The sequence below is a fragment of the Chenopodium quinoa genome, unplaced genomic scaffold, assembly GCF_001683475.1.
Source record: "Chenopodium quinoa cultivar QQ74 unplaced genomic scaffold, ASM168347v1, whole genome shotgun sequence".
Lineage (NCBI taxonomy): Eukaryota > Viridiplantae > Streptophyta > Magnoliopsida > Caryophyllales > Amaranthaceae > Chenopodium > Chenopodium quinoa.
In genome coordinates this window covers 2,293,581-2,310,180 of record NW_018744093.1, presented here as the reverse complement: position 1 = coordinate 2,310,180, position 16,600 = coordinate 2,293,581, and positions in this window count along the sequence as shown.

Here is a 16,600-nt window from a genome sequence, read left to right as displayed (position 1 = left end):
AAGGATCGGGGCAAGGTCAGGCGGCCTCATGACGACCCAACTGTCATCGAGTGTAAGGTTGCCAACCAGCGGGTGGGTCGGATCCTCATTGATACCAGGAGCTCATCTGACCTTATCAGCTATCAGTGCTTGGCAAAGCTTAAGTACAAGCCTAGCAGCATGCACAAGGCTTCTCACCCCCTAGTCGGCTTTGGGGGAGGAGTAGTGCATCCGGTGGGGAGGATTGCCTACCCATCCGGCTAGGAGAGAAGGGGGAAGGACGACACATGGTCGTCAAGTTTTTGGTGTTCGAGGAATTGACCGCCTACAATCTGATTCTGGGTCGTCCAACCCTCAACGAGTCCAAGGCAGTCATCATCCCATCCCTCATGCTGATCAAGTTTGAGAGGGATGACGGGTCAGTGGGTTCCCTGAGCAGGGATTAGAAGACGGCTAGGGAGTGTTACCTCTCAGACGTTAAGCCTAATGTGGCCACAGCCGGCCAAGGTGAGGAACCCATTGACCTTGATGACTTTGAGGAAGTCGCGCGTGCTCCCAAAGTAGCCGGCAAAAAGAGAAAGGCAGACCACCTGATGGCCGTAAAAAAAGAGAAGCAATAGCAATCACTGATCGGGGACGATCAGAGGATCTCCGTCCCCAGCCGGCTGGTGAAAATATTGATATTGTTCTAGATGACAGCCGTTCGAAACAAACCGTAAAAGTGGGGATGGTTGCTTTTGCAAAGTTGGGTGCAGATTTGCACCAACTGCTGAAGGAATTCACGAACATCTTTTCCTTGAAGTGGAAGAGATGCCAGGCGTCAGCCTAGATCTTGCTGTCCTCAAACTTCCCGTGGATCCAAAAAAGAATCCGGTTAGGCAAAAGAAAAGGAACCACGGCGAGGAAAGATCTCAGGCGGCAGCCGCCGAGGTCAAGAAGCTGCTGCATGCTGGGTTCATTCGGCAATGCTACTATCCGGATTGGGTAGCTAATGTCGTCCTTGTCAAAAAGCTGAATGGGACCTGGCGGATGTGTGTTGATTACACAGATCTGAACAAGGCATGTCCGAAGGATAGCTATCCACTTCCAAAGATCGACAGCCTAGTCGACTCTACAGCCGGTCATGCCTTGATGAGCTTCATGGACGCCTACTCAGGCTTCCATCAGATACCCTTGTGGAAAAAAGATCAAGAAAAGACGACATTCGTCGCTGATCAAGGGTTGTTCTGTTATACGGTGATGGTTTTTGGGCTGAAGAATGTGCCTACTACCTTCCAACGGATGATTAATACGGTCTTCATTAATCAAATTGGGAGGAATGTAAAGGCGTACATTGATGACATGATAGTCAAATCTAGGCTCCAAATGGATCACCTTGCTGACCTCCGAGAAACCTTCACCACCCTCAGGCGGCATAAGGTCATGCTTAATCCCAAAAAGTGCGTCTTTGGTGTTGAGTCTGGGAAGTTTCTCGGATTCTTAATTGACCAAAGGGGAATAGAGGCCAATTCGGAAAAGTTACAGGTGGTAATTGACATGAAGTCACCCGTCACTTTCAAGGAAGTCCAAAAGCTTACCGGTTGTCTGGCGGCATTGGGGAGATTCCTCAGCCGGTCAGGTGACAAGTGCCTCTACTTCTTCCAGGCAATCAAGAAGAAGACTGGATTTGAATGGGGGGGGGGGGGAATGCTGAGGCGGCATTCCAGTAATTGAAGGAGCACCTTCACTCGTTGACACGGCTGGTCGGCCCTCTAGCAGGAGAGGTTCTCTATATGTATTTGCCCGTGTCAGATCATGCCCTTAGTGCCGTTCTCTTAGCTAAGAGAGACGACATTCAGCTCCCGGTCTATTTCATTAGCCTTGTTCTCCGAAATGCTGAGCTGCAGTACCCCTTGGTTGAAAATTTTGGTCTCGCCCTGTTCATGGCAGTCAAGAAGTTGAAGCCATACTTCTTGGCACATCCGATGGTGGTCTACACAGACCAACACCTTAAGCGGCCAATGACAACCTTGGAGTCATCAGGTAGAATGCTCAAGTGGGCTATTGAAATGCAAAGTCTGGAAATTTCCTTCGAACCTAGAAAGGCAGTGAAGGGTCAGGCGTTTTCCGATTTCATTGTTGAAATGACAAGACCGGCTCAGCCGGACAATGTTGATCAGGTTTGGAAGGTTTATGTAGACGGGAGCTCTACTATGAACGGTTGTGGTGCAGGCATAATTTGCAAGTCTCCGGAAGGGGACAAATATGAATACACACTACGGTTCAAGTTCCAAGCCTTAAATAATGAGGCGGAATACGAGGCCCTGCTAGTCGGTATACGCATGTGTAAGGCGGCAGGGGCAAGAAAAGTTGACGCCTGCTCAGATTCTCTATTGTTCGTTAGCCAATACCATGGTGACTATGAGGCCACCCATTCGACGATGATCAAGTATCTGCAGGAGGTCAAAGATGAGGCCAAGACACTTGATGAATTTCATCTAAGTCAGGTACCCAGGTCAAAAAGCAATCAGGCGTATGCATTGTCCAAATTGGCATCATCCGCCACTTGTGATGCGCCTAGGTCAATCTTCTGGGAAGTCATAGAAAAAAGAAGCATTGAACATGACCCCATTAGAGTTCTTGACCGAAGCTCTACCTAGATGGATGCCATCCGGGATTATCTAGCAGACGACACTTTGCCGGACGCCCCTTCAAAAGCGGCTGCGCTATAAAAGCGAGCCTCAGGTTTTGAAATCTACAAGGGATAGCTCTTCAGAAAGGGTTACCTCCAGCCGTTGCTGAAGTGTGTTACCCTTGAAAGGGGAAAGAAGGTTCTAGAGGATCTGCACTCGAGCTTTTGTGCATCACATATAGGCGGCAGAACTCTAGCAAAAAGGGCTAGACGACAAGGCTACTTTTGGCCCACTCTTGAGGCAGACGCCATAGAAATGGTGAAAAAGTGTGACAAGTGCCAAAGATTTTGCCAACTCATACACCGTCTGGCCACAGACTTGACGGCTATCTACAGCCCGGTTCCATTTGCAAAATGGGGCATGGACATCTTAGGTCCATATACGCCTGCCACAGGCGGGCGGAGGTACATCCTGGTGGCTGTAGATTACTTCACCAAATGGGTTGAGGCAAAGGCGGTCAAGGGCATTAAGACAAATGATGTCATCTCCTTCATCTGGAGGATCATCATTACCCGATTTGGGGTTCCTATGTCTATGGTCTTTGAAAATAGCCCTCAGTTCGAAACGCTTACCCTCAAGAGCTGGTTAGGAGATCAAGGGATCTCACATTGCTTTGCATCAGTTGGATGCCCCTAAGAAAACGACCAAGTTGAAGCCTTCAACAAGTTCATCTCAGACGGCATTAAGAAAAAAATTAAAAGGGTTGGCTGTCTATGGGTGGATGAGTTGCGTCATGTACTATGGGCCATCAGAACAACTGAAAAGGGGGCAACCGGTGAAACCCCGTTTCTCATGACATACGACACTGAAGCCGTCCTGCCAATTGAACTTTATGAGCCAACACTCCGAATCATGCTCTACCGGATTTTTGAAGAAGTTAGAGGCAGCACCTACCGCCTGGAAACTCCAAACGGCAGGCAGCTAGCTAGAACCTGGAATGTAGATAACTTGAAAAAGTACTACTTTTAAGGACTTGTAAATTTTTTGTAAATAAAATATATTAATGAAAGAGTGTTTTACTTTTATTATCTTTTGTATAATATCCCATCTGTGGAATGCACAACCGGGCAACCGTTTGCTCTAATTGAGTAGAAGGCTAAGTATTGAACTTAGTTATTCATAAGGTCAATGACCAACATATTATAAACCGCCTGCTCCAACATGAGCAGGCATCCGGCGACGCCTATTTGGGTGAATTCGTCAAAGAGAACATCTCCCTTCCGGGTGGTACATTGTTACACAGGTCATAACTCAAACGACTTTAACCGGTTAGGTTGAAGATAACTCATGGTCGTTCGAATGATCTATCGAAATCAAGATACAACCAGTCATTACCTCAAGGCAATACAGACGGTGAATTAAATCTTGGTGTGCAACCGACCTTTGCCAAAAAGCACTACAACCGGCTACAATTTCCATAAATAAGGTCAAAACCTTGTCATTTAATCTGCGATTGGTTAAATTGCATACGTCCGGCCACAGGCTGCCTACATACCAATAAACGGCACTGGAGGATACCCAAAGGGTAAACCGCAGCCGATTAAGCGAGTAATCTAGGATGGGTTTAGCCGGCACCGCCAGCAGATCCAACTTAGGAATAATTCTGTTTTAAAAACGATCAAGGACCGCCTATTTATTAGTCTGGATGCTTGTATGGACGTCTGCCTGCTTAGAGTTGGACTAACTATAAGCAAACAACCATCCAGGGGCAGACAGAGCCAATGTACCCGGCGTACCGCATGTATCAATTCAAATCGCAACTGAAAAAGAAGATATTTCATTCAAGGCAAAAATTGCAAAAAATTGAAGCAAATAGTATCAAGGCATAACCGACACAGTCGGCAATTATATTAATAGAAGATTGTTAGCCAGACCTACGTCTAGGGAAATTAGATACATGCTAAAAAGTACACTGCACGCAGTTCGGATGAAGGCAGGAAGTATAAAAAATGTTAAGCTACTGTTGTTGCTGTTGTGACGGCTGGCCCTAGCCGGCAGGAGGGGCTTCTTGAGTTTACTGGGTTTGGGCTTCTCCAGCCTCACCCAGCACTATCTCTTCCGCGTGCTCCTCCTCCTCGATGCCGACCCATTCTTCAAAGGGCGTCGGCTTCTCTGTCCCGAGAATCTGAGCGTCAAATACTTCAGTAGCGTATTTGTACCTTAAGTCGAAGAAGGCATAGTCGGTGTCTGGATGGATCATGGACCAGGCCATCTTTATGCACTCCTTGCATTCACGCTCGTTCTCGGTGACCAGTCGGTCCTGCTTAGCCGTCAACTGGTCCTTGTACCCCATCTGGGTCTGGGCCAGCTCATTTTTCAGCCGGGTGACCTCAGCCTTCAACTCGGTGTTCTCCTTGTCAGCCTCCCCTAAGGTTTTGACGTCAGCCTTGAGTTTGTTGACTTGGAGTTCAAAGTCGGTTGCCTTTTTGTTGGCTGTATCAGCAGCAGCCGTGAGCTCCTTGATCAGCTCCTCCTGTTTCATCTCCCGGCTTTTAGTTTGGATTTAATACATTAGGGTTCTATATTGGGTAACATCAATAAGTTCGGCTGCCCGTCTCTGGGTATCCCTTACCTCCTCTTGCTTTTTCCGCAAGGGGACCTTCATCCCATCAACCCTCAACATCACCTACAAAGTCAGCCAGAAAGAAGTTAGCTTCTCAGTTATGCTACAACTGGCAATGAACAAAATTGCACAAAAGTACCCCAAGCGGTAAATTACCTTAGCCAGCATTGAGTTGATGCGGTCAATGTTGACCTGGTAGATACCCGGTACTGCCTCCTTTTCGGACCGGGTGAGAGTCCTCAGCATTCTCTTGGCATAGTTTTGCAGATCCGGCCAACGAGAAGAGACATATGCATCATGAGATTTAGTTGTTAAGTACTAAGCATATGCAGCGCCTACATTCTGCCGGCTGCCTGAAGAATCCCCTGATTGGGTAGCTTGGGACTTGACTCGAACAGGCCCAAGCGACCAGGGGGGATCAAAGGTGAGTAGTACCTTGATTTTCCAGCAGAGGGGTGATGCCACCCCCAGCCGCATTGGAACCGGATGCTACAGCAAGCACCCGTCTTGAGGGAACCTCAGGCTCCCCAGTTCTGGCCTCGGCCGTCCCTGAGCCTAAGCCTAAATCTCGCAGACTCTTTCCTGTTAAAGTAGGCCTCTCAGGAGCTAGCGGTCTTCCGGCAGAGGCAGGGGCAGGGGCAGCCGGGACCCTCCGCCTTTGTGAAGAAGGCTGGGCGGGCTCCTCCCCCGGCCTCTTCAGCATTTGCCTTAGAGAGCGAGGGACGTTCTTGCTCCCCGTCTGCAAAAGAAAACAAAGCAACCGGTTAGTATTAAAATGGGCTACAAGTCATACAGACGGTACAAAGATCAGCCGGTGCTTACCCCATCGTCTTTGGCCGCCAGTTGGGCCTTCTTTTTCTCTATTTGTTCTTTTCTGATCTCAGCGGCTGACTTAGTCGAAGTCTTTTCTAAAGGAACCATTTCCAGACCTTTCTCTGCAAAAAGGAAGAATAAAATTAGAAATCATTCAAACACCATACAGGCAGCATAAGATGCCGGTTAGCAATCAACGTACGTTTGCTCCAAAAGGTGTTAAGACCGCAGGCAGAAAGGAACGCCTCGTCTTTAAACCAGTCCAGATGAGGGACCTAGAATTTAGGGACAATGACTTGTGTCCCATCATCCAGAGGCAGTGTGGTCTTCTTGAAAAGACCCAGCTCCATTATTTGATCCCAGGCCCTCTCTGGTATTTTGGGGAGGGAACACTTCTTTCCCAAGAGAGCCGGGTGTTTATTGTAGCGACGCAGCCGGTGGTTAACAGACGGAGAAGGGGAAGAGACCATGTAAAACTTGCTCTTCCACCTGCTCCACTTAGACAGCTTTTCCAACGTCATCATGTACTCCGGATGCGTGGTCAATGTTGTACCACGCATTCCAGCCGCCTGGGGCACGGCTGAGAAAATGCATATGTGCAAACGCCTCCCAGCTAGGCGTTATGTCCTGCATTTCACAGGCGACTATGTACCGAAAAATGTTCACCCAAGAGTTGGGTGTGATCTTCCAAACACAAAGGTCGTAACCCCTTAGAATGGCTTTAATTGTGTTATGGAGGAGGAACCGGAGGTCAGCTTTGAATGCCGCCTCATAGGATCCGAAGTAATCATCGGCGTGATCCAAGTCGTCATCCCAGACGACGGCTGCCTCCACAGGTGGAACAACGACTTCCCATCCGGTCTCTACCGGGCGCTTTTCCAAAAATGCCGGGAAGGTAGCGTTTAGAGTAACAACGTCCCGGGCGTTCATGTGCGCCTCCGTTGGATTATTTATTGAAGGCCAATTATATGCCTCCTCATCCTCTTGAGGGGCATCCGGCTCCATCGTTGACTCAGTGGAGTCGGATAGCTGGACGGTTTCCTCACCGTCTGAGCTCCCGAATTCCTCAAGAATCTCATCTCCGGGCGTGCTAGGAACGCCCGGTTGGTCATAAGGAGCATCATCAACCGGAGTTCCGGCTGAATCACCTGATTGGTAATCAGGGTCTACAGCCGTCTACCTTGTCCGAGCCATTATGTCCTGCACATGAACAGAGATGGTCGGATTCGCAAAAGAGTAAGGATGGTACAAACACCCCCAGACGGCATCCCCAGTCCTAGATTTAGCCGTGTATGGTAACCGGTTGACAACTGCCCTAGGCCGTGTCGTGTGTGTGTTGGGTGAGTCCATTATTCTCTAACAACCTATACAACTAGGAAAAACTCAAAAAAGTTGCAAGGGGCAGAGACGGTACCTTGAAGTTGTGAAAAGACTTGGAAGGTGGTTGACTCCTTTGAGCTAGTAGACGGAACTCTGAATTGTTGCTTGAAGATACCCCAGACGGTGCCCGGATGTACCCCTTTGAAGAGCAACTAAAATTTGTAGAAGATTCAACCGTTTTCCCAAAATGTTGCTTGAAGATACCACAGGCGGTATAGACCGGATGTGGGTGTTTTGAAAGGTAAAGAAAATAAACGGATGGTCAGGCATTTTTGAAGTAAATTGCTTAAAGATGCCCTAAACGGTATAAGACCGGCTGCGGGTCTATCGAAAGCAAGAAGAGATAATTGACTAAGTCAGGCGGTACCTTAGTGAGTTGAGCAAAGAGCACTTAAACGGTATCCGGATGTGTCTGAAAAGAAGAAGCTGGTTGAACGCAAAAGCAGCCGGTGTTAGAGATTTTTACTCTCAAAGAAGTTTTTGCGAAAATTTGTAAAGTGTGAAATAAGAGGAGGAAGCCTCCCATTTATAGGAGGGGGCAGAAAGCGAACCGTCACCTCCCCCTTTAATTCAAATTCGGAATTCGAATTAAAAAAAAAATTGGAGGGAAGGAGACGAACCGTCACCTTCCCAGAATGTGACACGTGTCACAGGTGCCATGTGGCAAGCCACGTCACACCTGTGAGGGGCAAATGTTTGGGGTAAAATTACCCTATGCCACGTGGCCCAATGGCATGCTGACACGTGTCAACCCTAGAGAGGCCCAATGGGATCCAATCGGATGCTGACACGTGGCAGTGTAACCCTAATAGGGGAACCGATCCTCTTCTACTATAAATAGAGGAAAATCCTCATTTATTACACATTCACAAATACAAACACAAAAAGCCGAGCAATATTAATTGCAGAATTCTCTCGGAATCAGAGAGAAAATCCATTTACATTCCGCACATTTATACATCAGGAGACGTTCTAACTTGATCGTCGGAGGCGGAACTCCACCCAACCGGAGTATCGTGGTTTTGCAGGTACAGACGGTCGACGCGCATTCCTGGAATTATTGTAACTCTCCCGAGGGACTCCAAAAACCCCGAAACAGATCTCAAAACTTGTGGCCCGTTTTTTTATTGCAGCCGCTTCTGAATAGGCATCCGGCAAAGTGCCGTCTGTAAGATAAGCCTGGATGCCATCCATCCAAGTCGAGCTTCGGTCTAGAACTCCAATGGAATCATGTTCAATATTTATCTTTTCCATGACTTCCAAAAAGACAGACCTAGGCGTATCACAGGAGGCGGATGATGCCAGTTTAGAGAGAGCATCCGTCTGATTGTTTTCTGACATGGGCACTTGACTCAGATGAAATTCATCAAGTGTTCTGGCCTCATCTTTGACCGCCTGCAAATATTTGATCATAGCCGAATGGGTGGCCTCATAGTCACCATGGTATATGCTAACAATCAGTTGTGAATTAGAGCAAGCGTCAACTTTTCTTGCTCCTGCCGCCTTACACATTCGGATACCAGCTAGTAGAGCCTCATATTCTACCTCATTTTTTGAGGCTTGAAACTTGAACCGTAGCGCATATTCATACTTGTCCCCTTCAGGAGACTGACATATAACTCCTACACCACAGCCGTTCATGGTAGAGCTCCCATCTACATACACCTTCCAAACCTGGTCAAGATTCTCCAGCTCAGCCGGCCTTGTCATTTCGACAATGAAGTCGGCAAACGCTTGACTCTTCAGTGCCTTCCTAGGTTTGAAAGTGATTTTAAGACTTTGCATTTCAATAGCCCATTTGAGCATCCTGCCGGATGACTCCAAAGTTGTCATTGGCCGCTTGAGAGGTTGATCTGTATAAACCACAACCGGATGCGTCAGGAAGTAAGGTTTTAACTTCTTGATTGCCATGAAAAGACCGAGGCCAAAATTTTCAACCATGGTGTACTGTAGTTCAGCATTTCTAAGAACATGGCTAATGAAGTAAACCGAAAGCTGGATGTCGTCTCTTTCAGCCAAGAGTACGGCACTAAGGGCATGGTCTGAGACGGCCAAATACATGTAAAGCACCTCCTATGGTAGAGGGCTTACAAGCCTTGGCAAAGTATGCAAGTGCTCCTTCATTTTCTGAAATGTCGCCTCAGCATCCTCTTCCCATTCAAATCTTGTCTTCTTTTTAATTGATTGGAAAAAATAGAGGCACTTGTCACCTGACTGGCTGAGGAATCTCCCCAATGCTGCCAGGCAACCGGTTAACTTTTGAACTTCTTTGACAGTGCAAGGTGACTTCATGTCAATTACCGCTTGTACCTTTTCTGGATTGGCCTCTATCCCCCTTTGATCAATCAAAAATCCGAGAAACTTCCCGAACTCAACACCAAAGACACACTTCTTGGGATTGAGCATGACCTTGTGCCGCCTGAGGGTGGTGAACGTTTCTCGGAGGTCGATAAGGTGATCCGCTTGTTGCTTAGATTGTACTATCATGTCATCTATGTACGCCTCTACATTCCTCCCAATTTGATGAATGAAGACTATATTAATCATTCGTTGGAAAGTAGCAAGCGTGTTCTTCAAGCCAAACGGCATCACAGTGTAACAAAATAACCCTTAATCAGTGACGAATGTCGTCTTTTCTTGATTTTTTTTCCACAAGGGTATCTAATGAAAGCCTGAGTAAGCGTCCATGAAGCTCATCAAGGCATGGCCGATTGTAGAGTCAACCAGACTGTCAATCTTTAGAAGGGGATAAGTATCCTTCGAACATGTCTTTTTCAGATCTGTGTAGTCAACACATATGCGCCAGGTTCCATTCGGCTTTTTAATAAGAGAAACATTTGCTACCCAGTCCGAGTAGTAACATTGCCGAATGAACCCAACTTCCATCAGCTTCTTTACCTCGGCAGCTACTGCCTGTGATCTTTCTTCACCATGGTTTCTTTTCTTTTGCCTAACATGCTTCTTTTTTGGATCCACGACGAGTTTGTGGACAACGAGATCCGGGCTCATTCCTGGCATCTCTTCCACTTTAAAGGCAAAAATGTCTTTAAATTCTTTCAGTAGTTGGTGCAAGTGTGCACCCAACTTTGCAAATGCAACCGTCCCAACCTTAACAGTTCGCTCCGGACGTGTATCGTCCATAGGGATGTCAATATGTTCACCAGCCGACTGGGGACTTAGATCATCTGACCGTTCCCCGATCAGTGGTTGCTATTGCTTCTCTTTTTTTACGGCCACCAACTGGTCCACCTTCCTCTTTTTTCCGACTGCCGTGGAAGCAGGCGCAACTTCCTTGAAGTCATCAAAGTCAATGGGTTTCTTCACCTTGGCCGGCTGCGGCCACAGTAGGCTTGACGTCTGAGAGATAACACTCCCTTGCCGCCTTTTGATCCCCATTCAATGATCCCACGGACCTGTCATCCCTCTCGAATTTCAGCAGCATGAGGGATGGGATGATGACAGCCTTGGATTCATTGAGGGTTGGACGACCCAATATCAGGTTATAGGTAGTCAATTCTTCAACAACCAAGAATTTGACGACCATATGGCGCCCTTCTTCCTTCTCTCCTAGCCAAATGGGTAGGTCAATCCTCCCTATCGGATGCACTACCCCACCCCCAAAACCAACCAAAGGGTGAGAGACTTTGTGCATGCTGCTGGGCTTGTACTTGAGCTTCACCAAGAACTTGTAGCTGATAAGGTCAGACGAGCTCTCGATGTCAATAAGGATCCGGCCCACTCTTTGGTTAGCGACCTTACATTCGATGACTTTGGGGACATCATGTAGCCGCCTTACCTTACCCATGTCCTTCTTAGTGATAATGACCCCAGGAAAGGTGTCTTTTGACTCCTGGTCCTCATTAACTGAATTGACATCCAGCCGCCTGACATAGTCTTTGGTGCCCCGGATGGTTGGACCCCCTCCAGCAAAACCGCCTGATATAGTATAGATTTGTTCTTCGTCAGTGTACGAACTAATAGCAAGTTGGTCTGCTTTTTTGGACGGCTGTCTATCGTTTGTTTTTAGGGTCACCTTGGACTTCAGGATGTAGGACTTCAGCACCCCTTTATCAGCCAGACGGTCCAACAACCGTTTGAGGCTATAACAATCGTTGGTGTCGTGACCTATATCCTCATGAAAATTACAGTATTTGTTTTTGTTCCGACTTTTGGCGGAACCTTTCATTACAGCCGGTTTTTTCAATTGTCACCCGGTCTTTGATATCCATGAGGATGGAGTAGCAGTCATTGTTAAACTCGCACTTGGGGACGTACAATTTTAACTCTTTCTTTTTCTTCTGGGATGGCTAATCAGTGTTATCTGCCACCTAGACTTCTTTTCGTTTTTTTCTCTCTTCTTTTTTAGCCGGCTGAGCAGACCGACTATCTTTTTTGTCGGAATTCTTAGTGTCCGGAAGTTTGCTGATGGCACAGAGTTCGTAGGCTTCCGCCTCCATCAGCGCCTCTTGGAGGGTAGCAACCCTCTTTCTGACAAGGTCGAACTTAAAGGGCGACCCGTCTTTCAGACCTTTAAAAAAGTATGTGTAAGCCACTTCATCAGACAACCCTTGAATCTGAATTCTCATTAGATTGAACCGCCTGACGTAGGACCTAAGCCCTTCTCTATCTCCCTGCTATATAGCACCCAAGTCTAGACTTGTTTTCTTTGCAGGAATGTTCATAGAGAAGTTGGAAGCAAACAAATACGCAAGCATCTTGAAGCTATTTATGCATCTGGTTAGCAGGTTGCCAAACCATTGTTGGGCAATACCCTTCAATGTAGCCGGGAAGCATCGTCACCAGGTGGCATCGTCCAACCCCAGTAGGTACATGAGGTTGGTGTAGGCCATCAGGTGGTCTTCAAGGTTAGTGGTACCATCATAAGTACCTTCCAACACATTTTTAACCTTGGCCGGCTGAGCCGCCTCGGTTATCTCCTTGGAGAACGCAGAAGGTTGTTCCCCAAGCTTGAGCAGACGAAGCTGCCAGTCCAAAGGTTGGACATTATGTGCCGCCTGACCCCCAAAGAGAGCCGACTGCAAGTATTGTTGCCCATACGGCATGTATGGCTGTTGAGGCACATATGGAGCCGAATGGATTATTTGAGGGCCAGAGTGGACAAACAGGCCGCCTGACTGACCCTCAGATAGTTGTTGACTTTTCTTTTGCTGGATTAACATCCCGACATCCGAATAAGTCTTCTTTCATCCATCCCGCTGAACCTGTTGGATGACCTTCCTCTTCCCTGTTTCAGGGAATCAGATCTTAGACAGATCAATCAAGGGCCGGTTCTCATCTTTTGGTTTGGGATGTGGAGTAGGCACACGGTCCTTGACTGGCTTTTTCTTCTTGGCCGACTGACCCTTGCTGGAGCCAGCCGTCTTCTTGTTAATCAGATCCTTGATTTCCCCTTTGAAACTTGTCATGAATTCCATGAGCTCATTTCGAGTGACAGGGGCTGCGCCTTCTGCTGCCTGGGGTTCAAACGACTTTACAATTGGCACACTTGGGCCAGCTTGACCAGTACCTCGTTCCTTTATTTCTAGGGGACGGGTGCGCCTTGATCTGAGTGACCCATCTGGGGCCACATAGGTGTCAACATCAAAGTCGTCACCACTGTCTTGGTCTGTATAGACTTCTACTCCAGCCAAAGGTCGTTTCTCATTATCAGGCGGTACAGACTCATGCGAAGCCATCTTAGAAGTACTCTCCCCATAGACGGTGCCAAAATGTTTTGAGGTTTTCTGTGTACCTCGGGAGAGTTACAACACCAAGACTGGATTCTGGACGCCTGTACCTACAAAACAACGGAGAATCCGGTTTGGTGGAGTTCCGCCTCCGACGATCAAGTTAGAACGTGTATAGAGTTTGTAAAAAGTGCGGAAAGTAAAGTATCTTCTCTGATTCCGAGATAATATCTGCAATTAATGATTGCTCTGTTTTTTTGTGAATATTTATGAATGTGTACCATGATGGGAACATCTCCCTATTTATAGGGTCTCAAAATACGTGTCGCCATCCTAGATTACGGAAACCTAGGAATGGTGGGCTTCCTCGGGAATTGGGCCAGAAAGGCCGCCATTTTTCCCAATCATTAGAGATGCCACGTGTTAATAGGGGATTGGTTCTCTGGGAACCTCTCTTGAAGTGACACGTGTCACCTTCCCATTGGACCACGTGTCCTGGGTAAAAAAATACCCAAAACAATAAGGGTTACTTCTTAGTGTTATAGGTGTTACTAGGTTAGTGTTACAAGGGTTACTTCGTTAGTGTTATATGGGGTTACTCGATTAGTGTTATATGGGTTACTCAGTCAGCATTACAGGGTTTACTCGATTATAATTATAAGGGTTATTATTCTTTTACAAGCAATCACATAGTGTGGCCAAACGCAAGCGACCACATAGTATGGCCAAACATGCTAATTTTTGTATGGTGAAGAGAACATGACCTAACACCACTTACAAAAAACAAATTTTTTTTCTCCTACAACCCTGCACATGCAACTTTTTTTTTCAATTGCATATGAATATTTTTCAACACAAAACAAAAATTGACATGAATATTATGACCTTTGCCCTGTCTGCCATAAAAATAAAAATAAATAAATAAATAAACATCTTCTGATAATCCCCAAATAAAAAGACCTTTGCACATGATCTTTCATAAATAGGAAAAATCGGTTGGTAACCTGTTTAATGGTTTAGTATGACACATTTCCCTTTGTAATTGGTTAGTTTTTTTTTTTTTTTGTTTTTACAATTTTCTTATTTAAAAAAAAATGATTTTAATACAAAAAATTGATTTAAATTTTAAAAAAAAAATCCCCCTAGGCCACATTCTCTCTCATCCCTCCGCCGCACTCTCCACTCACCCCCACCACCTTTTGCCTTAAACTCCACCTCTCCCACCCAAACTCCAACCTCGCTTTCTCTCTCCTCACCGCCATCCCTGTAATACCCCGTATTTTTGAAAGGTATTTTCTAAATTAAAGAGTATTTTAGTCTCGTATTTTTGACGTATTATCTAAATTAATTATTTTCCTAAGAAGTATTTTAGTTTGGAGCCAAAATGATATTTAAATTTTGGCGCCTAAATCATTATTTTACAAAACTAATTAAATTGGATAATCCAATAAATGAAACTATTTTATACTTATGTTATAAATAGTATTTTTGATTTTCTCAAAATTAAATAGCTAAACCAAAATTATATTAATTCGGTAGATTAATTAAATTGTATTTTTGGTTTTCATAGAATAAAAATCTAAATTGTTTTAATATCTTTCCAAATTAATTATTTTCATGAAATATATTTTTAACGAATTAATTTTCAGATTTTATATAATAAAAATCTGATTTAATTAATTATTATAAGTCAAATTTTCGGCCACCCCAATTATTTAATAAAAATCTGATTTTATTCTTTCAAGTATTAATTTTCACAAAATAAATTTTATTGGATTATTAATTTTAGGCAAATAAATTATTTTACAAAATCCCTAAACTAACATAAGAGGACCGAAAATATTGAACAATATTTAGCTCAATATTTTCGGCCACTCATGAATTTTCTAAAGGATTTTTAATTTATTTTATTAAAAATAAAATCCTTTAAATTTCCTTATTTCTATTCTTAAATATAAAAATTATTTGATCCTATTCTATACTTGCACTCCAAGCTCAAAACCTACCAAACGAAATTTCATGATCAAATAAAATCTAATATCCTTCCATACATTTAAAACCCTAATTTCTATTCTTTAAATTTCCATAAATTATACAACCCTAAATTGCTATAAACTCATCACCTAAACACCTATAAATACCCCCTCATACCTCTCATATTCTTCCCACCAAAAACTCAATTCCCTTCTTTTCTTTTACTCTTCTTTTCCCTCAAACTTTTCCTATTTTTCTTTTCCTCTTTTCTAAAAGAAAATCTGCCCGTATATCTTTGGAGCCAATTTTCTGGCATTTATGGTCGGTTTTTGGATTTTTATATTTCACAAAAAATTATTGCTCTTGAAAAATACTTGAGGTTAGGCTCAAGAATCACCCAATTATGAGTTATATCAAAGGAGTTATGACCTCTGCAAGTTCTGCCTATCCTTTCCAACGCAAATTCAATTTCCTTTAATCCTATTCATTTGTTTTCTTCATGGTTAGTTTTCTAAAATATAGTTACCTATTTCACAGTTATAATTTTATATTAAAATATTATTTTTAAAAGAGTTTTATAGTCCATGCACATTAGATTTGGGTTTATGTCTAAAGATGTTGTGATAACCGTATGGTTATGTTAATTGCAAGGTGTATTTGTGATTGAACTTTGAAAGTGCGAAGTGTTGATTGATATTCAGAATTAAGGTACGTTATGTGGTTTGATACCTTCGAAAGTTGTCCATGAAATTGTATCTTATTATGTTCCTTATAAAATTATGTTTCATGATGGTTTGAATTAATGATTTTTGGTTAATCAAAATAGACTTTGAATTATGATTAAAATTATTAAAAAGGATTGGATTAAAATTGATTTACAGGTTTCTTAATATTCAAGAATGATGGATTTTTTTTAAAAGGTGCTTTTAAGTAAATCAATCGATATGGTTATGAATCCCACTTAGGGAATGGATTAGAGAAGACTATGGACTTTGCATGACCTAGTCTTTCCTCAAGATTGGCCTTTGTTCATAAAGTAAACCACTTGGGGGGTGTGCACACTTAGTGAGGAAATGGTTTTGGAACGTAATCGATTGAGTTTTAAACTTGTCTTGAAAGCATTGAATTGGAAAAGCTCTTACATGAGTATGGCATTGGAATTCTTTGAATTAAACTTAAATGATTTAAATTATGTTTTACTTATCTTACACATAACCTACTTAGCATAATTGCTAATACGTGCTTTTGTTTTGGCTTTGCCCTGTTTACCATTTATGGTAAGCAGGTGAATATTTCAGGTGGAAGTTGATTGATGCATACGGGAGTCCACGGGAATTTTACCTAGCTTAGGAAAAGTTGGAGTCGTTTTTGTGTCACAATTTATGAACAAGTTTATTTAAAGTTTTATTAATAAGAATAAAGAATTTCCGCTGCAAAAGTATTTTCAAAGTATGAGCCTTGCGTTATCACGCGGCGGTAATACGCCCAAGTCTATCTCTACGGTATTTATACGTATTTTCTACATATTCCGT